Raw genomic sequence first — 8,105 nt, 5'->3', positions numbered from 1 at the left:
TTTTATATATTTTTTCTTTTGGGCTTGTATTATATTTTCCTTTGGGTTTATATGATCCGTTCATCCTATTTCGACTCTTTAAAATTCAAGAGTCTTTCCTAAATTGAGGTAAAATTATATGGCCTTCCAAATACCGTTTCGATCCCTAACATCACTGAAGAGACATTAATTGTCGAAATCCGGATATGGTGTACAAATTTTTGCACCTCATGTTTGTGGTATACCATCTTTTCCACAAGTTTATTGTTTTCTGTTTGGTATTAAATTAATATTAAGATCCATTTTGTTAGATCTGGTGATCAATTTATTTGGCAATCGCCAATGGCAGTCAGCAGGGGTTAAGAACATCAGTTGTTCGACCTGCTAGTCAAATGCGTTTTGTTAAAATAGACTTTTTCACTTTTTTTGGTCTTTTGGAAATTGTTGTTTGTGCTGTATTTAGACCCCTCTACCAAGAAATTTGTTTTACATGCACACGTATAAAAATTACGGTTTTTATCCAACGCAATCATAGGTTTGAACGTTGTTTTCAATTTAGACTTTTATATATTTTTTCGTTTGGGCTTGTATTATATTTTCCTTTGGGTTTATATGATCCGTTCATCCTATTTCGACTCTTTAAAATTCAAGAGTCTTTCCTAAATTGAGGTAGATTATATGGCCTTCCAAATACCGTTTCGATCTCTAACATCACTGAAGAGACATTAATTGTCGAAATCCGGATATGGTGTACAAATTTTTGCACCTCATGTTTGTAGTATACCATCTTTTCCACAAGTTTATTGTTTTCTGTTTGGTATTAAATTAATATTAAGATCCATTTTGTTAGATCTGGTGATCAATTTATTTGGCAATTGCCAATGGCAGTCAGCAGGGTTTAAGAACATCAGTTGTTCGACCTGCTAGTCAAATGCGTTTTGTTAAAATAGACTTTTTCACTTTTTTTGGTCTTTTGGAAATTGTTGTTTGTGCTGTATTTAGACCCCTCTACCAAGAAATTTGTTTTACATGCACACGTATAAAAATTGCGGTTTTTATCCAACGCAATCATTGGTTTGAACGTTGTTTTCAATTTAGACTTTTATATATTTTTTCGTTTGGGCTTGTATTATATTTTCCTTTGGGTTTATATGATCCGTTCATCCTATTTCGACTCTTTAAAATTCAAGAGTCTTTCCTAAATTGAGGTAAATTATATGGCCTTCCAAATACCGTTTCGATCCCTAACATCACTGAAGAGACATTAATTGTCGAAATCCGCATATGGTGTACAAATTTTTGCACCTAATGTTTGTCGTATACCATCTTTTCCACAAGTTTATTGTTTTCTGTTTGGTATTAAATTAATATTAAGATCCATTTTGTTAGATCTGGTGATCAATTTATTTGGCAATCGCCAATGGCAGTCAGCAGGGTTTAAGAATATCAGTTGTTCGACCTGCTAGTCAAATGCGTTTTGTTAAAATAGACTTTTTCACTTTTTTTGGTCTTTTGGAAATTGTTGTTTGTGCTGTATTTAGACCCCTCTACCAAGAAATTTGTTTTACATGCACACGTATAAAAATTGCGGTTTTTATCCAACGCAATCATAGGTTTGAACGTTGTTTTCAATTTAGACTTTTATATATTTTTTCGTTTGGGCTTGTATTATATTTTCCTTTGGGTTTATATGATCCGTTCATCCTATTTCGACTCTTTAAAATTCAAGAGTCTTTCCTAAATTGAGGTAAATTATATGGCCTTCCAAATACCGTTTCGATCCCTAACATCACTGAAGAGACATTAATTGTCGAAATCCGGATATGGTGTACAAATTTTTGCACCTCATGTTTGTGGTATACCATCTTTTCCACAAGTTTATTGTTTTCTGTTTGGTATTAAATTAATATTAAGATCCATTTTGTTAGATCTGGTGATCAATTTATTTGGCAATTGCCAATGGCAGTCAGCAGGGTTTAAGAACATCAGTTGTTCGACCTGCTAGTCAAATGCTTTTTGTTAAAATAGACTTTTTCACTTTTTTTGGTCTTTTGGAAATTGTTGTTTGTGCTGTATTTAGACCCCTCTACCAAGAAATTTGTTTTACATGCACACGTATAAAAATTACGGTTTTTATCCAACGCAATCATAGGTTTGAACGTTGTTTTCAATTTAGACTTTTATATATTTTTTCGTTTGGGCTTGTATTATATTTTCCTTTGGGTTTATATGATCCGTTCATCCTATTTCGACTCTTTAAAATTCAAGAGTCTTTCCTAAATTGAGGTAAATTATATGGCCTTCCAAATACCGTTTCGATCCCTAACATCACTAAAGAGACATTAATTGTCGAAATCCGGATATGGTGTACAAATTTTTGCACCTCATGTTTGTGGTATACCATCTTTTCCACAAGTTTATTGTTTTCTGTTTGGTATTAAATTAATATTAAGATCCATTTTGTTAGATCTGGTTTTCAATTTATTTGGCAATTGCCAATGGCAGTCAGCAGGGTTTAAGAACATCAGTTGTTCGACCTGCTAGTCAAATGCGTTTTGTTAAAATAGACTTTTTCACTTTTTTTGGTCTTTTGGAAATTGTTGTTTGTGCTGTATTTAGACCCCTCTACCAAGAAATTTGTTTTACATGCACACGTATAAAAATTGCGGTTTTTATCCAACGCAATCATTGGTTTGAACGTTGTTTTCAATTTAGACTTTTATATATTTTTTCGTTTGGGCTTGTATTATATTTTCCTTTGGGTTTATATGATCCGTTCATCCTATTTCGACTCTTTAAAATTCAAGAGTCTTTCCTAAATTGAGGTAAATTATATGGCCTTCCAAATACCGTTTCGATCCCTAACATCACTGAAGAGACATTAATTGTCGAAATCCGGATATGGTGTACAAATTTTTGCACCTCATGTTTGTCGTATACCATCTTTTCCACAAGTTTATTGTTTTCTGTTTGGTATTAAATTAATATTAAGATCCATTTTGTTAGATCTGGTGATCAATTTATTTGGCAATCGCCAATGGCAGTCAGCAGGGTTTAAGAATATCAGTTGTTCGACCTGCTAGTCAAATGCGTTTTGTTAAAATAGACTTTTTCACTTTTTTTGGTCTTTTGGAAATTGTTGTTTGTGCTGTATTTAGACCCCTCTACCAAGAAATTTGTTTTACATGCACACGTATAAAAATTGCGGTTTTTATCCAACGCAATCATAGGTTTGAACGTTGTTTTCAATTTAGACTTTTATATATTTTTTCGTTTGGGCTTGTATTATATTTTCCTTTGGGTTTATATGATCCGTTCATCCTATTTCGACTCTTTAAAATTCAAGAGTCTTTCCTAAATTGAGGTAAATTATATGGCCTTCCAAATACCGTTTCGATCCCTAACATCACTGAAGAGACATTAATTGTCGAAATCCGGATATGGTGTACAAATTTTTGCACCTCATGTTTGTGGTATACCATCTTTTCCACAAGTTTATTGTTTTCTGTTTGGTATTAAATTAATATTAAGATCCATTTTGTTAGATCTGGTGATCAATTTATTTGGCAATTGCCAATGGCAGTCAGCAGGGTTTAAGAACATCAGTTGTTCGACCTGCTAGTCAAATGCTTTTTGTTAAAATAGACTTTTTCACTTTTTTTGGTCTTTTGGAAATTGTTGTTTGTGCTGTATTTAGACCCCTCTACCAAGAAATTTGTTTTACATGCACACGTATAAAAATTACGGTTTTTATCCAACGCAATCATAGGTTTGAACGTTGTTTTCAATTTAGACTTTTATATATTTTTTCGTTTGGGCTTGTATTATATTTTCCTTTGGGTTTATATGATCCGTTCATCCTATTTCGACTCTTTAAAATTCAAGAGTCTTTCCTAAATTGAGGTAAATTATATGGCCTTCCAAATACCGTTTCGATCCCTAACATCACTGAAGAGACATTAATTGTCGAAATCTGCATATGGTGTACAAATTTTTGCACCTCATGTTTGTCGTATACCATCTTTTCCACAAGTTTATTGTTTTCTGTTTGGTATTAAATTAATATTAAGATCCATTTTGTTAGATCTGGTGATCAATTTATTTGGCAATCGCCAATGGCAGTCAGCAGGGTTTAAGAATATCAGTTGTTCGACCTGCTAGTCAAATGCGTTTTGTTAAAATAGACTTTTTCACTTTTTTTGGTCTTTTGGAAATTGTTGTTTGTGCTGTATTTAGACCCCTCTACCAAGAAATTTGTTTTACATGCACACGTATAAAAATTGCGGTTTTTATCCAACGCAATCATAGGTTTGAACGTTGTTTTCAATTTAGACTTTTATATATTTTTTCGTTTGGGCTTGTATTATATTTTCCTTTGGGTTTATATGATCCGTTCATCCTATTTCGACTCTTTAAAATTCAAGAGTCTTTCCTAAATTGAGGTAAATTATATGGCCTTCCAAATACCGTTTCGATCCCTAACATCACTGAAGAGACATTAATTGTCGAAATCCGGATATGGTGTACAAATTTTTGCACCTCATGTTTGTGTTATACCATCTTTTCCACAAGTTTATTGTTTTCTGTTTGGTATTAAATTAATATTAAGATCCATTTTGTTAGATCTGGTGATCAATTTATTTAGCAATTGCCAATGGCAGTCAGCAGGGTTTAAGAACATCAGTTGTTCGACCTGCTAGTCAAATGCGTTTTGTTAAAATAGACTTTTTCACTTTTTTTGGTCTTTTGGAAATTGTTGTTTGTGCTGTATTTAGACCCCTCTACCAAGAAATTTGTTTTACATGCACACGTATAAAAATTACGGTTTTTATCCAACGCAATCATAGGTTTGAACGTTGTTTTCAATTTAGACTTTTATATATTTTTTCGTTTGGGCTTGTATTATATTTTCCTTTGGGTTTATATGATCCGTTCATCCTATTTCGACTCTTTAAAATTCAAGAGTCTTTCCTAAATTGAGGTAAATTATATGGCCTTCCAAATACCGTTTCGATCCCTAACATCACTGAAGAGACATTAATTGTCGAAATCCGGATATGGTGTACAAATTTTTGCACCTCATGTTTGTGGTATACCATCTTTTCCACAAGTTTATTGTTTTCTGTTTGGTATTAAATTAATATTAAGATCCATTTTGTTAGATCTGGTTTTCAATTTATTTGGCAATTGCCAATGGCAGTCAGCAGGGTTTAAGAACATCAGTTGTTCGACCTGCTAGTCAAATGCGTTTTGTTAAAATAGACTTTTTCACTTTTTTTGGTCTTTTGGAAATTGTTGTTTGTGCTGTATTTAGACCCCTCTACCAAGAAATTTGTTTTACATGCACACGTATAAAAATTGCGGTTTTTATCCAACGCAATCATTGGTTTGAACGTTGTTTTCAATTTAGACTTTTATATATTTTTTCGTTTGGGCTTGTATTATATTTTCCTTTGGGTTTATATGATCCGTTCATCCTATTTCGACTCTTTAAAATTCAAGAGTCTTTCCTAAATTGAGGTAAATTATATGGCCTTCCAAATACCGTTTCGATCCCTAACATCACTGAAGAGACATTAATTGTCGAAATCCGGATATGGTGTACAAATTTTTGCACCTCATGTTTGTCGTATACCATCTTTTCCACAAGTTTATTGTTTTCTGTTTGGTATTAAATTAATATTAAGATCCATTTTGTTAGATCTGGTGATCAATTTATTTGGCAATCGCCAATGGCAGTCAGCAGGGTTTAAGAATATCAGTTGTTCGACCTGCTAGTCAAATGCGTTTTGTTAAAATAGACTTTTTCACTTTTCTTGGTCTTTTGGAAATTGTTGTTTGTGCTGTATTTAGACCCCTCTACCAAGAAATTTGTTTTACATGCACACGTATAAAAATTGCGGTTTTTATCCAACGCAATCATAGGTTTGAACGTTGTTTTCAATTTAGACTTTTATATATTTTTTCGTTTGGGCTTGTATTATATTTTCCTTTGGGTTTATATGATCCGTTCATCCTATTTCGACTCTTTAAAATTCAAGAGTCTTTCCTAAATTGAGGTAAATTATATGGCCTTCCAAATACCGTTTCGATCCCTAACATCACTGAAGAGACATTAATTGTCGAAATCCGGATATGGTGTACAAATTTTTGCACCTCATGTTTGTGGTATACCATCTTTTCCACAAGTTTATTGTTTTCTGTTTGGTATTAAATTAATATTAAGATCCATTTTGTTAGATCTGGTGATCAATTTATTTGGCAATTGCCAATGGCAGTCAGCAGGGTTTAAGAACATCAGTTGTTCGACCTGCTAGTCAAATGCGTTTTGTTAAAATAGACTTTTTCACTTTTTTTGGTCTTTTGGAAATTGTTGTTTGTGCTGTATTTAGACCCCTCTACCAAGAAATTTGTTTTACATGCACACGTATAAAAATTGCGGTTTTTATCCAACGCAATCATTGGTTTGAACGTTGTTTTCAATTTAGACTTTTATATATTTTTTCGTTTGGGCTTGTATTATATTTTCCTTTGGGTTTATATGATCCGTTCATCCTATTTCGACTCTTTAAAATTCAAGAGTCTTTCCTAAATTGAGGTAAATTATATGGCCTTCCAAATACCGTTTCGATCCCTAACATCACTGAAGAGACATTAATTGTCGAAATCCGGATATGGTGTACAAATTTTTGCACCTCATGTTTGTCGTATACCATCTTTTCCACAAGTTTATTGTTTTCTGTTTGGTATTGAATTAATATTAAGATCCATTTTGTTAGATCTGGTGATCAATTTATTTGGCAATTGCCAATGGCAGTCAGCAGGGTTGAAGAACATCAGTTGTTCGACCTGCTAGTCAAATGCGTTTTGTTAAAATATACTTTTTCACTTTTTTTGGTCTTTTGGAAATTGTTGTTTGTGCTGTATTTAGATCCCTCTACCAAGAAATTTGTTTTACATGCACACGTATAAAAATTGCGGTTTTTATCCAACGCAATCATAGGTTTGAACGTTGTTTTCAATTTAGACTTTTATATATTTTTTCGTTTGGGCTTGTATTATATTTTCCTTTGGGTTTATATGATCCGTTCATCCTATTTCGACTCTTTAAAATTCAAGAGTCTTTCCTAAATTGAGGTAAATTATATGGCCTTCCATATACCGTTTCGATCCCTAACATCACTGAAGAGACATTAATTGTCGAAATCCGGATATGGTGTACAAATTTTTGCACCTCATGTTTGTGGTATACCATCTTTTCCACAAGTTTATTGTTTTCTGTTTGGTATCAAATTAATATTAAGATCCATTTTGTTAGATCTGGTGATCAATTTATTTGGCAATTGCCAATGGCAGTCAGCAGGGTTTAAGAACATCAGTTGTTCGACCTGCTAGTCAAATGCGTTTTGTTAAAATAGACTTTTTCACTTTTTTTGGTCTTTTGGAAATTGTTGTTTGTGCTGTATTTAGACCCCTCTACCAAGAAATTTGTTTTACATGCACACGTATAAAAATTGCGGTTTTTATCCAACGCAATCATTGGTTTGAACGTTGTTTTCAATTTAGACTTTTATATATTTTTTCGTTTGGGCTTGTATTATATTTTCCTTTGGGTTTATATGATCCGTTCATCCTATTTCGACTCTTTAAAATTCAAGAGTCTTTCCTAAATTGAGGTAAATTATATGGCCTTCCAAATACCGTTTCGATCCCTAACATCACTGAAGAGACATTAATTGTCGAAATCCGCATATGGTGTACAAATTTTTGCACCTCATGTTTGTCGTATACCATCTTTTCCACAAGTTTATTGTTTTCTGTTTGGTATTAAATTAATATTAAGATCCATTTTGTTAGATCTGGTGATCAATTTATTTGGCAATCGCCAATGGCAGTCAGCAGGGTTTAAGAATATCAGTTGTTCGACCTGCTAGTCAAATGCGTTTTGTTAAAATAGACTTTTTCACTTTTTTTGGTCTTTTGGAAATTGTTGTTTGTGCTGTATTTAGACCCCTCTACCAAGAAATTTGTTTTACATGCACACGTATAAAAATTGCGGTTTTTATCCAACGCAATCATAGGTTTGAACGTTGTTTTCAATTTAGACTTTTATATATTTTTTCGTT

This window comes from Mytilus californianus, unplaced genomic scaffold (assembly GCF_021869535.1).
Source record: "Mytilus californianus isolate M0D057914Y unplaced genomic scaffold, xbMytCali1.0.p SCAF_8, whole genome shotgun sequence".
Classification (NCBI taxonomy): Eukaryota; Metazoa; Mollusca; class Bivalvia; order Mytilida; family Mytilidae; genus Mytilus; species Mytilus californianus.
Note: the sequence above shows the minus strand (reverse complement) of the source record.